This window comes from Otolemur garnettii, unplaced genomic scaffold (assembly GCF_000181295.1).
Source record: "Otolemur garnettii isolate 467f Iridium unplaced genomic scaffold, OtoGar3 scaffold00107, whole genome shotgun sequence".
Classification (NCBI taxonomy): domain Eukaryota; kingdom Metazoa; phylum Chordata; class Mammalia; order Primates; family Galagidae; genus Otolemur; species Otolemur garnettii.
In genome coordinates this window covers 4751919-4769024 of record NW_003852502.1, presented here as the reverse complement: position 1 = coordinate 4769024, position 17106 = coordinate 4751919, and positions in this window count along the sequence as shown.

Genomic DNA, 17106 nt, shown 5'->3' with positions numbered 1-17106 from the left:
ATATAATATCACATAACACCATAATAGCAAGGGACTTTAACGCCCCTCTGACAGAACTGGACAGATCCTCTAAACAGAAACTAAACAAAGATGCAAGGAACTTAAATGTGACCCTAGAACAAATGGGCTTAATAGACAAAACACACTATCCCAAAGCTAAGGAATATACATTCTTCTCATCAGCCCATAGAAAATACTCTAAATTAGATCATATCAAATCAAATACCAACAAAATCAAAAGAATCAAAATTATTTCTTTTATCTTCTCAGACCACAAGGCAATAAAGGTGGAAATCAACTCCAACAAAACTTTCATCCCACACAAAAGCATGGAAATTAAACAACTTCATGCTGAACGATGGGTCAAGGAAGAGGTAGAGGAAGGAATTGTTGAATTACTCAAACATAACAATAACATATGTTGAATTACTCAAACATAACAATAACATAACAATGAAGCTACACATTACCAAAAATATGTGGACTACTGCAACAGCAGTCCTAAAAGGGAAATTTATCACATTAGATGCCCACATCTGAAAAACAGAAAGAGAGCACATTAACAACCTAATGAATCATATTAATGAAATGGAAAAGGAATAGCAATCTAATCCAAACCTAGCAGAAGAAAAGAAATTACCAAAATTAATTTAGAAATTAATGTAATTAAAAAAAGAATCATTTAGAAAATTAATGAAACTAGAAGTTGGTTCTTTAAAAAGATTAATACAATTGATAAACTTTTGGCCAGATTAACTAGAAAGAGAAAAGTAAAATTTCTAATAACCTCAATCAGAAATGAGAAGGAGGAAGTAACAACTGATACCACAGAGATTCAAGAGATTATTTCTGACTACTACCAAAAACTTTATGCCCAGATATTTGACAATGTGGAGGAAATGGACTAATACATGAAATAACACCATCTCCCTAGACTCAACCAGGAAGAAATAGATCTCCTGGAAAGACCAATTTCAAGCACTGAGTTTGAAGAAACAATAAAAATATTCCAACAAAAAAGAAGGCCCTGGACCAGATGACTTCATACCAGAATTCTACAAAACATTCAAAGAACTCGTACCTGTAATGCAGAAACTATTCTAAAAAACTGAGAAGGAAATATATCCTGTGAAGCAAATATCACCCTGATATCAAAACTAAGAAAAGACCCAACTAAAAGAACACTCCAATTTCACTAATGAATATTGATCTAAAAATGCTCAATAAAGGGTGGTGCCTGTAGCTCAGTGAGTAGGCGCTGGCCCCATATACCGAGGCCAGTGGGTTTGAACCCAGCCCCGGCCAAACTGCAACAAAAAAATAGCTGGGCATTGTGGCAGGTGCCTGTAGTCCCAGCTACTCAGGAGGCTGAGGCAAGAGAATCACCTAACCCCAAGAGCTAGAGGTTGTTGTGAGCTGTCACAGCACTCTACTGAGGGTGACAAAATGAGACTCTGTCTCTAAAAAAAAAAAAAAACAACTCAATAAAATCTTAGCTAATATAGATTACAGCTACATATTAAAAATATATATACATCATGATCAAGTAGGCTTTATCCAAGGGATGCAAGGCTGGTTTTACATATGCAAATTCATAAATATAATTCACCATGTTGATAGAAGCAAAAACAAAGAGCAGTTGATCCTCTCAATATCTGCAGAAAAAGCATTTGACAACATTTAGCATTTTTTCTAACAAGAACACTTAAGAATATAGACATAGGTGGCACTTTTCTAAGTGTGATTGAAGCCATCTATGACAAACCCACAACTAATATCATACTCAATGGAGTGAAAGTGAAAGCTTTTCCACTTAGACCTAGAACTGGACAAGGATGTCCACTATCACCACTGCTATTCAATATAGTTCTGGAAGTTCTAGCTAATATAGTCAGGCAAGAGAATAATATAAAGGGCATCTAACTGGGTGCAGAGGAGGTGAAATTTTCCCTTTTTGCTGATGGTAAGATCTTATACTTAGAGAATCCCAGAAAGTCAACTCCAAGACTCCTTGAAGTGATCAAGAAATACAGTAACATCTCAGGGTATAAAATCAATGTCCACAAATCTGTAGCCTTTGTTTACACTAATAACAGCCAAGTTGAGAAGTTAATCAAAGACACAATTCCTTTCACAGAACCGTAGAGATAATTATGTACCTAGGACTATACCTAACAAAAGAGGTGGAGGACCTCTACAAAGAAAATTATAAAACCCTAAGAAAAGAAATAACAGAAGACATTAATAAATGGAAGAACATACTATGCTCTGGGCTAGGAAGAATCAACATTGTTAAAATGTTTATACTTCCAAAGCAATCAACAGATTTAATGCAATCCCCCATTAAAATACCAACGTCATACTTTGAAGAACTGGAAAAAACAGTATTCAGCCGTACAAAAAGACGGTGACTTTACATCTTTTGTATTAAACTAGATGAAAGCATATTCTTCTTAGCAAAGTATCACAAGCATGGAAAAGCAAATATCTAATGTATTCAACACTAATATGAAGCCAGTAGATTATCTAATTCATGCCCACAGAGAAGAAAAACCCAATTCAATTCAAGTTGAGGGGAGGGGAAAGGAAGAAGGTGGTGAGGCAAGGACAGGAGGGATTGGGGGTGCACCCACTTAATGGGCACAATGTAGGGTGCATGGCACACCTTTATCTCTTACTTTTTGGAAATTTATATAAATTAACTCTCTTTTATATTTGGTTGATGAAGAAAGAGGGAATAGGAAAGAAGAAGTAGAAAAAAGTAGGACAAGTAGAGTAGAAAGAGAATAAAAGGAAAACTAAATATACCGATGTGTGTATCTATTTACATATGTGTACACAGCATATATACACCTGCATGTGTGACTGCAGATACAGGGTATGGAATACTTTATACTAAATAGCTGTCACTTTATATATTTTATATGTTTATGTAAATATTCATTTATTTATCTATATGTGTTAACACACTTTTGTATCCCAGGAAGCAAGGTTGTGTCTGAAAGACATCTAGGATTATGGTAGGCAGAATTCTACCCAAGATTTCTGGATTTTATATAATTCCCCTCCTCTTGAGGGTGGATAGGGGGCCTGACCATGATGGGATGGTACTGCTGTGAGTAGGTTACGTCATATGGTAAAGGTGAAGGAATTTGGTCGTGTAATTAGTGTCTCACATCAGTGGATTTTGAGTTAGTCAATCAGGAGATTATCTTGGATGGGTCTGACTTAGAGAAATGGGCCTGACCACTTCCTGAAGAAAGATTTTGTCCTTGGCTTTGGAAAAATAAGGTCCTGTGTTGTAAGAAGGTCTGTGGGAGGATCCCGTGTGCAGCAGGTGGGAGTAGGACCCAGCTAAGAGCCAGCGGGGAAGCAGAATCTCAGTCCTACAGCTGTATGGACTGGAACTGAAACCCGACGACCACATAGCTTGGTGAAAATCTTCAAACTTGGAAAGAAATAATGGACAGCTGATGCCTAAGTTGCAGCATGTGGGAACCTCAGTAGAGAATGTAACTTAAGCACAGACATGTACAAACACGTGTGAGGTTTTTAGCCACCCTATTTGAGGTATCTTCTTACACAGCAGTATTTACCTGGATGGAGTTGAAGCACATTCTCCTTAGTAACGTATAACACAAATGGAACAGTGAGTATCCAAAGTACACAACACTAATATGAAACCAATAGAAAAACAACTACACACTCACAGAGAGAAAAACCCAAGTATATTCAAGTAGGGGAAGGGGCAGTCGGGAAAGGGGAGCGGGGAGGTGCGAGGGGGACTGGTGTGCTCTCACCTAATGGACACAATGTAGGGGTACACAGAACACCCCTTGGGTGAGGGGCTCAACTACAACTTGGACTTTGCCTAATAAATGTAAACAATGTAACCTAATTGTGCCTGCATATTAATCTGAAATAAATAAATAAATGCGATGATTTAGTCAAAAGTAATATATGTCAGTGATTCATATGGAAATACATAGACATTTCCTGGAATCTTGGCTGGGGTAGATAATTCCTGTGGCTCTTTCAAATGTCAAACTCTGGGCTCAGAACTCAGCTGCAGGCTAGATTCATGTGGTGTTGTGGAGTGTGTTGTGGTCCTAGCTGTGCTGTGGAGTGCGGAGTGTGACGTGGTCCTAGAGTAAGACAGCAGGCTACACTTCGGCCATCCTGAGCAGCACAGACATGGCCTCCCAGGCTACAAAGTCCTGTCAAATACTTCCTGCCCAATGAAATGACCAGAAACATCCAAATATCGTTTAAATATATGGGCCAGACATTGAGAGCTTGCCCTAAGATTACTCACTGAGGGGAATGATGACTTCAAAGATGACCCTTTCTATATTCCAGCTCTGTAAAATAAAATTTAAAGCAATATAATTCTTTTGTGCCAAGCAGCTAAGAAAATCTGATACACAGATAGGCACATCAACAGTATCCAGCGTATGGTCACTGTCCTAGTTACTAGAGATAAAGATTTGAATAGGCTTTAAATAACAATTCAGAATAAATAAATGAATGAATCCCAGATTTCTACTTGTTGGAGCCTTTTTATGACAGAATAGGTATTTTGTATTAGACATTTACATGAATGAAATAGGGTAATGAGCCATCTTATTTAAAGCTTAAATTCAAATGATTATAAAATATTTGTAGGGAGACCCAGATTCTGAAAACCTATTTACTATTAAAATATTCACCAACGTATTGTGAATGGGAGAAAAAAGACTAACGTTATTAAACTCAAAGCGAATTAACCACGTTTCTTTTTACGATTTCACTGCAGCCTCCTAACTGTTGGCGAAGGATAAAACAATTATCTCCATTGGAATCATGAAGACAATTTCCTTTGTGGAACTCAATTAGCTATTTTTTTTTCTCTCTCCCAGAATCATTTCATGTTGTTTGGCTTCCCCTTAAATGAGCTGATATCTGGGATGCAGTCAGTTCATTTAATAAAGTTATTTTAATGGATATTAGATCATATTCCAGATGTCTAGCATTTTTGTTGCCCGAAGTCTCACTGGTTTGGAGAAAGGTCTGACTCCTGATAGAAATGTGGTTGTGTGAAAAAGGATTTTTAAAAATGTCTGATCTGAGGTCTTTACGAATGAAGTTAGAGCTTTATTCATTTCCAAGATGTAGTAAGTACGAATTAATGTGTCTGTAGGACTAAGAGCTAAGTGCTGTGCATGGTCTGCACGGATTTTTCTTCCATTTCAGATTTCTTTCACAGAATCTCGTTCATACTTGCTCAGCATCTAAAAGCCCCCTTACACTGATTATAGTGTATAGTACAGTAGATTACATATCATGGTTAACCAATATTTTTGCCAGAAAATTCTCACAATTTCAGTTGTTACCGTTGGGGATGGGCAACTTGATTGAAAAACATATTTCAAACAAATCCTTCCCAAGTATTTGATAAATTCACATAGTAGCAATTCTGATCAGGGACCTCTTCTAAAATTGTAGTTTCTGAGAAAAGGAGCTCTCAGGCTGGACGTTACTAGGAAATGCAGTCAGAGAGGCAGGAGTTACCTGAGGCAAGCGAGTGTCAGTTCTGAACTGTAGGCTCATCCAAGATTTTAACATGCTGATGTCCTGATTCATCCTCAGAAATTCTGAGGGCGCAGGCACCTGAATTTTTAATAGCTCTCTCAGCAATTCTAATGAGCAGTGCTTAAATTCCTAGCATTGACCTTTCATAGTCATAAGCAATCCTCCTCCACGTTCTGAGGGTTTAGACAGGGACAAAAGGAAGAATGAGATAACCGTCAACTCCTCTGAGGAGCCAGTGGTGTAAAAGGGTCTCTGGCTCACGAATTGCATTTATTTTAGTAAAAATCTTAAGAATCTGCCTCAGGAGGGGTGCCATAAACCCGTACCTTGTACTTAACAATAGCAAACACTGTAACCTCATTGTATATACCCTTAGATCAATCTGAAATTAAAAAAGAATCCACCTGAAACAAGCTCCTGGTTTTCCAAATTGCGCTGAACAATTCCGTTCCTTACCTTTTTCAGTTCTTCAAATCTAACTTAAACGTTTGATTCAAGAACTGCCATGGGCTTATTAAAGAATGTCTATCCAGATACGAGGGACGAAGGCATTTTCATTCCTATTAGCTGGTGGAGCAGACGCTGGCACACCCCAGACATGAAGCATCCTGGGGGACTGCGGCCCTGCGGACAAACGGCACGCTTCACTTCCTGTGTCCGTCTTGTTCACACGACGTTAAATGTGTCTGAGCCTTTCATTTACTGTCTTTTACTCCTTACACTTTTTTGTTTCTTCACTGATATTTAGCCTTCTCTGGCCTTCTCTTCCTTGTGTGTTTTCCTTCACTTTTCCTTCTTGTCGTGGGCAGCAGCCAGAGCATACAGGTGGGATAAAGGTAAGTTCAAGGAGGGCGACATGGGGACTTGCTTAACATTATTCAGACAGCATTTCATTAAGAAGGGAGGTGCTAAAAATCATGTATCAGAGCATAATTATAAAAATAAATTCCGATGCAATTGTACCGATCACCCAAAATGAAAAAAAATTTTAATGTATTTTAACTGTATAATTTATTTTTTTCATGGAGAATCTTACTGCCTGACCTTACTGAAAAATAATTTTGACATAGTGGTCCTGCATCTTATTGTTTTATTCACACTATCTCCTTGACATTCTGGGGGCTGACTGACACTTGTAAAATGATTATAAAGTATTTGTTAAGAGAACCTATCTCTTATAAAGCATCATGGCTAGATCACTAGATTCTCTAGCACAAGAATTTTCAGCACTCATTGAATTGAGACTTTACTTTGATTTTTGTATTAGAATGTCTGATGAAAGAAAACAGGGAATTTTAGGAGCACATAGTTTGGGGGTTTCTTTCTTGGACTTCTTTTTCTTCCAACACTTTTTTTCTTTTTTGGATTTTTAAAAACATTTTGTCTACCTACTGGCATTCCAGAGAGTTCTACGTTGCGTACGTACCTTCCTGCTGTGTTACCTGTTCCACGAGGTGTTAGAGGGTGCTCGGGGGGTGCCAAGAGAAGCTTTAGAAAGAGTGTGTGCTGCCTTTGGAAATCCATAACTCCCATTTCCTGCTGTGCTTAATTTCCAGAGCTATAATTAAACTTTAAAAAGTGTTTGTTCTTTTATCTAGAGATCATATTGTAAAATATTTATTAATTACTTTTTTTGTGTGTGAAGAATGTTCTAAAACTGCTTCCCCAAGTCATACTTTGGGAATCCTGTTTCTGAATATTTTCTACCCTGGTTCCTGCTGTCAGGTGCCCAGTGGAACTTACCATCAAGGAAAGAACTAATTAATTATATTTTGGGATGGCATTTTAATCAAGCTCGCAAAGGTAATGGGAAGTCCCTGGGACTATATATTAAGGATTTCTGTGACTCAGATGTGGACGATCCAGTTATAATATGGCTTCTGGGGACAGGAGATATGCCAAGGAAAAATTGGTCAATGTTGATTTTCTAGGTGTCAGGAAAACTGTTTTGGTGATGCTGTTATCAGCATGTTCTTTGATTATTTAATGCAGGTGAGGCCGTATTTAGGTCATAGGAATAGTTTCATCTTGCTTATATAAGTGGAGACATTTATACCTGACTGTGAAACTTAAGTCACTTGATTATTGTGTTCATGGGAGTTGGTAAGAGGTAGCCAGTTTGAAAGATGACTTTCATTATAACTCTGCTTTCTGTGGTTCAGACCACACTGAGAAACTACAATATTCTGAAAGAACTTTTAATATTTATTTTAAGTCTATAAATAGTTTGAGTGACGAACCTGAAAAAAAGAAGTTTGGTAAGTTTTGTGAGAACTTTTTCTTTTTGAATCATCAAAAAATTGTGGAAAGAATTGTAAACTTCCAAAAACTTGCCTACAGTGGGAGGTGGGGGAGACACAATGTTGCTATGCTGTGCGTGCCCAGAGTAAAGGGACATTACCACGAAAGTTATGGCCTGCCTCGCCTTCCATGTTTAGGTTTATGAAGTGTGAGAGCAGTTATGAAGATAATTTTTGCCGGCCTCTTCTTAATTCTCTGTTTGTACTCATTCTTGTAATGCATGCCACCTTATTGCCGCCCAAAGATATCTTTCAAGTGCAGTGACAGAGTGACTCGTCAAAGCTCGATTGAGAGGGTTTCTATTAAAATCATGCAATCTGACATATAATTCCATAATCCTTAGAGTTCATAAATTATAATAAAGGATTAGTTTGGGATTATTGTAAACTCACAGTAATAGGAAGTATTAGCTATGATGACATACATCGCTTGTATAACTGCCAACCAGCAGAATGGTTTGTGCTCTGAATATTTACCAACTACGAGAAGCACATTTTAGAAGTTCAGTCTCAGACAAAGGGGTCTTCCAAGATGAGGATGTGCTTTATCGGGAGGCTTGTTCCTAATATTTGAAGGCAGGTGTGGGGAAACGGAAAGGGAGTATCAGCAGAGAAGAGGGAAGAGACAACAGAAATTTCTGGATAAAAATTCAGGCACTTGGAAGCATAGAATGTGAGTTCATTCACAGCTTATGGGTGTAGGGCGAGCGTATTTAAAGATCTGTGAACAGTGAAAACACAGGCATGTCATATGCAGTGGGAAAACAGTATTGTTAGAGCTTGATTGACATGAAAATGTGCACAAAGGAAGAAAAACAATTTACATATTCTACAGTTTTATCCACAATATTTTTTTCAGCATGATAAAGACAAGTATATTTATTTCATACGACAGTACATTTCACAGGATATGTACATGTCTGTATATCACTGACTTTAATACTGTACTTCTATACAGTATATAGTTATAAATATGGTATGCCACATAAGCAATAAAATTCTTACATATAAACAGCAATCTACTATAGAGAACAAAGACTTCACTAAGAGATCCTTAGTGCCTAACTTCTGTTCTGCTCTTAACAGACCCACTAAATATTTAATAATACACAGACTGGCTGCTTATTTGCAGCATACCTTTAACTTTCATAACTCCGTGCATTTTCAGCAACTTGCCAAATGTAATTTTCCCGATGAAGGCGGAGCTGCTGCTGATGTGTATACTTGAGACAGGAGTTGATATTCCATAGGAAACATGGCTCACAGAACTGCAATTTGCACCAGTGAAGAGAACCTACCAATGGATTATTTTGCTAATGGGGAGCAAATACTGAATACAGTAGTCACATGGCTGTTAAAGCCAGGATTTCAAAAAGTTAATTCACATTTTGAAGCATACTGCTTTTAGTAACACTGCTGTTTAAAAGATACCACTGCTGAAATGATTAGAACTTCCAAAGAAGCACAGTATAAAATTCACAAGAGTTATTTCTGACAGGAAATCCTGGCTGTAAATGGAAAGAATTACTCCTATAAATATAGTATTTTGATAACATTTGAGCTTTAGAAAAGTGCTTTATTTCTAATAGATTTGCTTTATGTTGGTGCAGGGCAGTTTGCTGTGCTTTTAGAAGTGTTAAGTAGTGAACAAATTTTGTAAACTGAGGTGGAAATAATAGATGAGAATAGACTATGCCAAGCTACGTCAATGGATAGGCAAGACTTTCAAAATGTGTAATAAAGCTGTATGCCCAGGATCCATGACCTGTTAAATTCAAACACCTGATATTTAACAACAATAAAAATGAAGATGCATACTTATCATTCCATTAACTTTTCCTGGAGAATAACATTATAGAGGAGGATCAGCCATGATGTGTAGACTACATGATACAAAAATTCATAACTGCATCACACTGGTTGTTACTAAAACACTCAAGGAGACAGTGGGAGCGTGATACAGTGTGTCACAAATGAATCCTCTGTGACAGCATTGATTTAAATGATTTGTCATTCTCAGGAAAATGCATTTTTTTGTACATCTTCTAATTACTTATATAAAGACATATTCGCATTGTTTGATTTTATTATTTTATTATTATTATTTTTTTTTTGAGACAGAGCCTCAAACTGTCCCCCTAGGTAGAGAGTGCTGTGGCATCATAGCTCACAGCAACCTCCAACTCCTGGGCTCAAGCGAGTTTCCTGCCTCAGCCTCCCAAGTAGCTGAGACCACAGGCGCTGCTACAACACTGGCTATTTTTTGGTTGCAGCCTTCATTGTTGTTTTGGCAGGCCTGGGCTGGATTCGAACCCACCACCTTAGGTGTATGTGGCTGGCGCCTTAGCCACTCAACCACAGGTGCTGAGCTGCATTGTTTGATTTTAGGTGTGTCTTTACATTATAACATAAATGTAGCAACTGAAGTATACTGAATTTCATGTTAATGATTTTAAAATTAACTTTGTTCTCTTTACACTTCCTTCATGAAGCAGTGCTTTTTCTCTTTCTGTAAGAGAAGAATTTCAGAAATTAACATTATGTAGGTCATGGTTACTTTTTAAACAGCAGAATATCAATACTACAATGTTCAGTTCTACTGAAGTTCAACACAAGAAAACTACATTGTGGTGGATTCTTCATTTTTCCAAGACCATTTAGCTTACGCTATTTGTGCGAGATACAATATAGCATTTCCCTAATTTCAGAACACTCTGTTTTTCACATTTTCCAGCTCTCTTTGAACTTAGAATCAACTTCAATCCATCATTTCTCTCATTGCAACATCTTAAATGTGGATCATCATTTTAAAAATAGAATTTTATAGTCTTTGGCACAATAATTCTGTCTGCATTTATTCCAATTCCTGTTTTTATAGTTTTATCCCTTTTCTTCTGATACAAAATACCTGAACTGAATTAATTTTTTTCCTTTAATTATTGATTCCTCCCTACTTTTTTTTTTATTGACATTACTGTCCTTTCTTTCATTTAAGTACACAACTTTAAGATAGTTTTGATGATTTTTGTGGTTTTCATGATTTCCTCTAATTTGTGACCAAGGAGGTTAAGTGTTATTAACTAAACCTCTAAATGGCCTCTTGTATCTTTCTGTTTCTCTCTAACCTGGTTGGAATGGGCCCTAGACTGTGTTCTGGGACTTTTCATCTATCGTGTCATAACTGACCCCTTGTCATTACTTTCCCTCACTTCAATTCCTTCTCTGTCACAGGCTTACTATGCCAGTCATTTTTAAAGTACTTCATTATTTGTATTTTTAAGAGGATAGCATTCTTTAATTGAAGTATCAGGTAGCTGTATTTTTCTCAGAGAACCTCTACAAATTTCTCCACTGTGGTTACCTCTGTGTTCAACCTGCTTGGCTTAAAATGTAAGACTCCGAAACACAACATTTATTAATATTTAATTAATCGATTTAGTAAAAGTGTGGGATTTTTCTATATCATAAAATATAAAAATATATACTAGATTTTGCATAGGATACGTCCATAGACACCTTTCCTGCCCTCAAGAAGCCATATAGTGGGTATTCCATGGAAGATCACAGATACACTTAACTAGACAGAGTAAGAATACTAGAAATGGGCTTGAAAGAAAATGTTTTATATTTCACTTATTTATTTGACATGTATTTATTGAATGCCTATTCTGTGCCTGTCACCTCTCTGGGGACTGGGGATCTCACAGCACTCGAGGCCAACATGTGGCTCTAACGGAGCTAACATTTCCCGTGTCGTGTGTTTCCAGATAGAGGTAAATCATATGGTGAAAAATACACCAGGGTAAGGGAATAAAAATAATAACCGGCCAGGGCAGCTCTGTTAGGCAGTGCTGTCAGAGGAGAAGACCATGTGACGGAGACTTAACGAAGTGAGAGAGTCAGGCTGAAAGTACAAAGAGTGGGGAAAGGCACGTCCGTGGGGAGACAAGTGGGTTGGGGTGGGGTCCTGAAAGTCAAGTTCAGAAGACGCGCCCAGGACAAGACAAGAGAGCGTGTGACTCCTTATTCTCACCCAACAACAACAGGAAAACCCCCGTGCGTTCCATCCTCATCCCTTGGCTTGGCTTTACTTTTCGCTCCTCATATTTATTTCCGTTCCAGGTGTTACACTGGCAGTAGATTAAAGCCCAGAAAGTGTGTTACATCACAGTGGACTTAAGTTGTTAAATTTATTACCACTGACTTTTCACTTTCTAAAGGTTTCTTTGCTTAGCTATGAAGTGCCAGATGGCAAGGACGTACCAGTTATAATTCAGTAACAAGTGTATCTATAGAATGGAACGCGATATAAATTCATCAAGAAGTCCCGTGTCCAGAAAATTCCACAATTCCCTGTGTTTTAATCTTCCAAATTTATATCAAGTGCAGATTTCTCTTGGGGTTCAGTATAAATCAGGCATTACCGTGCTCTCAAGGTTTCTACCCTCTAGTGCGGAGAATAATATATTAATCTCACGAGGTAACGGGTATACATACCTGACTGTGCCCTGAATGTTCACTTGTAGCTGCTGATTTATTTTTCTGGTCGTCTAAAACTTTTCAGTTGCTGACATTCTCTCGACTAAATCAGGCATTGCATTGGCAAATAGTGTACTTCTGATGGCTCTGGGCAAAAATGCACTCAGGCCACAAGTACTGCCCCCCTCAGCTGGGGAATCTGCCTTATTTTCTCCATCTAGTACTACTGTTTTTCAGTGGGTGTTGGTGAACACCTTTTTAACCCTCAGACTGTCCCTAGCAAATCTTTTTCACCAAGGTTAGGGTTCTGTACACACTGCACATCGCTGGCCAGATGTGTGCTCTTCTTATATGAATGACCTGGAGACATTGAACTGCTCCTGTAACATCCATTCACTGCACTTGTGTCTGGTTCCAAGCACAGCTGTAACTTTCTGGGGCTCTCTTGCTGACGAGTATCAATCCATGCCTCTGTCACCTGTTTCATCACCATGTGGTATAACGCAGCTACCGTCCGCAGGACCAGCTGTGCCACTGGGTTGGTTTTCCTTTCCCTATCCTGCTCCTGACTCTTTTTCCTTCTTCCCCTGTAGCTGGTAGCACTGAGGACACAGGATGGCTTAATCGAAGTCTATCTACGTCTTGGCAGTAGGTGCCATAGAAGAAGTGCAAAGGGGGCTCCACCGCATTACTGAACTTTGGTGCTGTGTCTCTGTGAGTCCGAGTACACTGCGCTGTGGGAAGTAGAGCCATGGCTACTCTCCCCTGACTCAGGGAAAGGGAAGCCTTGGGTGCGGGTGACGAGGGTGAAAATATGGTGGTGAGTGGAGTCGCTGGAAGCTGGCTCCTTTTGTTTCTGAGCGGATGTTTCTCTTCCCGAGTTGAGTCTGCTGTAGAACCTCACGTTTACCGCTCTTTGTTACAGAGGGACCTCCAAGGATCAGGCACAGAGACCCGGACCTCATGGCATTGGTTCCCCCATCTGTCTGCTTCCCTCTAAGAACTGTACCAAGGAGGAAGCCATGAAACAGCTCACGTCGTCCCCTGCTAGTACTTAATTACACCCAATCTGAGTAAGATTTAAATAGAACAGCAGTAAGCATAATTTAATTCCAACATTGAATTGCTTGCAGCAATATTGTGCTTTTACCAAACTCTCCCAACCTGTACGTGACCATTCCATCTTCCGCTGATCTCAGTGTCATCAATTAGATGCTCATGCTCGGGCGGGTTGCTCGTGGCTGTCCCTCCCCCCTCTCCCTCCCGCCATACCCGTCCTCGCATTTCCACTGCGCCATGATACAGTTTGAGGAATTAAATGCTGTGATGCCCACTCTTTCCCTCCTCTTCTTGAGAGTTCTTCCGCCCCTTTCCCACCCATTGTTTTTCCAAACGTATTTTTTCCTTATCTCTTTGGTGACTCCCTTTTTCCTTCTTTGGTCACTGTCATGTCCCTGAGATCCTGTCTCCACAGGCAAAGCTCATGTGTTCTCTAACTTAGGGTACTGATGGAGGATGTAGCACTGGAATCAGGACTTAAGGTTAGGTTAAGAGAAGATTTCTACGAGTGGAGTTCGAAGTGCAGATATCCTAGATGGGAGAATTGGCAGAAGAGCCGCGTTAGCCAGCAGAGGAAGATTTTCATGAAGCAGTACGTTTTTCTATTGTGATTAAGCACAAGTAACCTGCAGTCTACCTTCTTAACAAATTTGTAAGTGTTCAGTGCAGTCTGGAGTACCAGCACAGCGGTATGCACCAGATGGCTAGAATTTTTCCTCTTGCATGACTGAAATTCTATATCCAGTGAACAGCAACTCTCCATTTTGGCCTGTTCTCTTGCTAACCCAAGGCAAGAGAGAAGGAGAAGGAGGAAGTGGGGGAGGAAAAGAAATCTTGTTTCAATTAAAGGTAGCAGGAGTTTGAGACCAGCCTGAGCAAGAGTGACACCCTGTCTCTAAAAAATAGCCAGGTGCTGTCACTGGTGCCGATAGTCCCGGCTACCAGGGAGGCTGAGGCAAGAAGACTTGAACCCGACAGTCTGGGGTTGCTGTCAGCTATGATGCCACAGCACTCTACCCAGAGTGACAGAATCTCTAAATAAATAAATAAATAAATAATAATAAAAATAAATAAAAGGCTTCACTGCATAATGGTTAGCAGCCCATTCTCTAAAACCAGATTACCATGTAGTAATTGTAGCGTCACCACCTTAACCACCCCTATGCTTGGCACTTGGCAACCACCTTTAGGCTTTCTGTTTTTCCTAGTTGACACTTTTAGATACTTCATATAAATAGAATCATATGGAATTTGTCCTACTGTGACTGTCCGATTTGACTCAGAATAGTGTCCTTAGGATTCTTACATGTACCATGCAGTAGGATTCCTTCTTTTGGGCGGCTGAATAATATTCCACTGTATGTATACAAAGCGTTTGTTTTTTATCCATTCCTCCATCAATGGACATTTAAGTTGTTTAGGATAAGGGCTATTCTTTGTTAATCCTAATCAAAATTATTGCATATGAAATTATCATTTTTGTAGGACAAATCTGTCAAATAACCAGTAATTTATTATAATTCTATATATTAACAGCATCTTTAAAAATGATGAACACGAACTCAAAAGTAATTAAAGTTCAAGCCTAAAGCACATAGTCCCCTGAAAACTTGATCTTATAGCCAGCAATGGCAGTGGTTCCCCAATGTTACTGACTTCAGATTCATCAAAGGAGATTTATAAGCACCCGTGTCAAGGTGGCACCCCAGGAGAAGTAGATCATAATGCCCAGGGCTACTTATTTTTTAGTTTTCTGAGCTAATTAGAAAATGGGTCTGTGCGACAGGGGACTTTCCTTTGTTAAGGTATTCTTTACATTCTACTGACAGATGCAGTGACTTCACATCATTAAATAGGGCTGTCAGACAGTTACTCTTTCCTTTATTTCACTGTTCTAGAAAGCGTATAGCCAGACGCTTGGCCAGTTCCCTCCAGGGAGGACATGGTCAGAAGGCATGGTCCCATTCAGCAATGGGCCATTTTTTCTTATCATTGTTGCCCTCACTTTCCTCCTGGGAAGCCAGAGCAGCTGTAATAACAATAGATAAAACAGGTTGAGCCTGTGTCATACACATAATGCATCTAAATGAACCATTTCAATCTTCAGAAATGCTATGATTCATATATTGATATTGTTCTCCTTTTACAGATGAAGCAGCTGTGGTATAAAGAGGTAAAGGGTAGGACAAGCGGGGGAACAGTAATTAATAGTGGTAAACTGGCCTTAGTGCCCAGGCTGCTAACCCTCCCGTTGCGCTGCCCTTTAATTGATTTCTCTTCCTCCTTCTCCTTGCCCTGGGATAGCCAAGAGAATGGGTACTTAGCCCAACACAAGAAACCCAGCTCACACAACCTCGTGATATTTCAAAATCCAGTCTTCTGACCTCTCATTTCCATACATCACAGGATCTTTATTAAACCTTCGAGTTCCCCTAATCCAACAATTAAACTATTCATATTCACCTTTTGCTCTTTTATTACACTTTTTCATTATTCCATAATCATCTCAAGGAGCATTCAGTGTAGCATTTAAGAAGTCTGGGAGCATAGGGGGACAGAGTCCTTTTCATCATTACCTCATTTGATCATTTGTGTGGATAAAAATGGTGCAAATCTCAAGACACAGGGCTCCTACGATTCTGATTTCTCCACAGCAGATTGGTCTTTGCTATACAGCCTATTCTTCATCTTCTCATGAAAGCTTTCAGAGTTGGGAATCTTTTCCATCTTCTTATAAAAACGCATCCTTCCCAAACTTGGTTCTTATGTCAACCAACAGAAGACGGGAGACCTGATGGCAAAGCAGTCGGACAACACATTTGGTAGGTTAAAGGCCACTGGCTGAGGGCCAGATTATTTTCTGAAGAGATGGAGGAGAGGAGGAATTTTTAAAAGAGTTCTCAGGCTGATGATACATATTGTTTTAAAAGAATTTTTGTTGCTGGCGGAGGCTGGTTCAGAATGTGAATCTGCAGTTCACTGCAGTGTCGCTGCACAGGGGCTGCCGTGCCAGGGAGTTCAGCCATATTGTAGGACACTGGGGTCATTACATTGTGTCCCAGTTGAAAGGTTCAAGGCAATTTTCTCTCTCTCTCTCTTTTTTTCTTTGTATTTTTCAAGGTTTCAGGTTGTACAAATAGTCCCTATTACAATGACTTCTTGACTCCACCATAGAGCTTTAAAACAGAGTGATGCCATTTTGTATATCACAGTTCACACAGAGAAGACTATTTTGAAAAACTGTAATAAGGGTTCCATGAGAAAGAAGATTCTATGGCTGCGCTTGGCTGAATAACAGCCTCTCAATGATGATTGCATCCTAATCTTCCAGCATCTGTGAGTATGTTACCACACATGGCTAAAGGGTCTTTGCACATGTAATTAAAAGATGAGTAACACTGTTCTGGATTATTTGGATGGGTCCAATGCCTCACTAGCATCCTTGCAAAAGAGACAAGAGGATCAGAGTCCAAGATGTGACCATGGAAGCAGAGGGACAGAGAAAGTGATTGGAAGTGCCACACTACAGACTGATGATGGAGAATTCAGTCATGAGCCAAAGAAGGCAGGTGCCCTGTAGAAGGTATAAATGGCAAGGAATTGATTCTTCGGTACAATTTCCAGCAGAAGAATAGCCCTGGTGACCCATTTCAGACTCCATAACTGTAAGAGAATGAATCTGTGTTGTTTGAAGGCA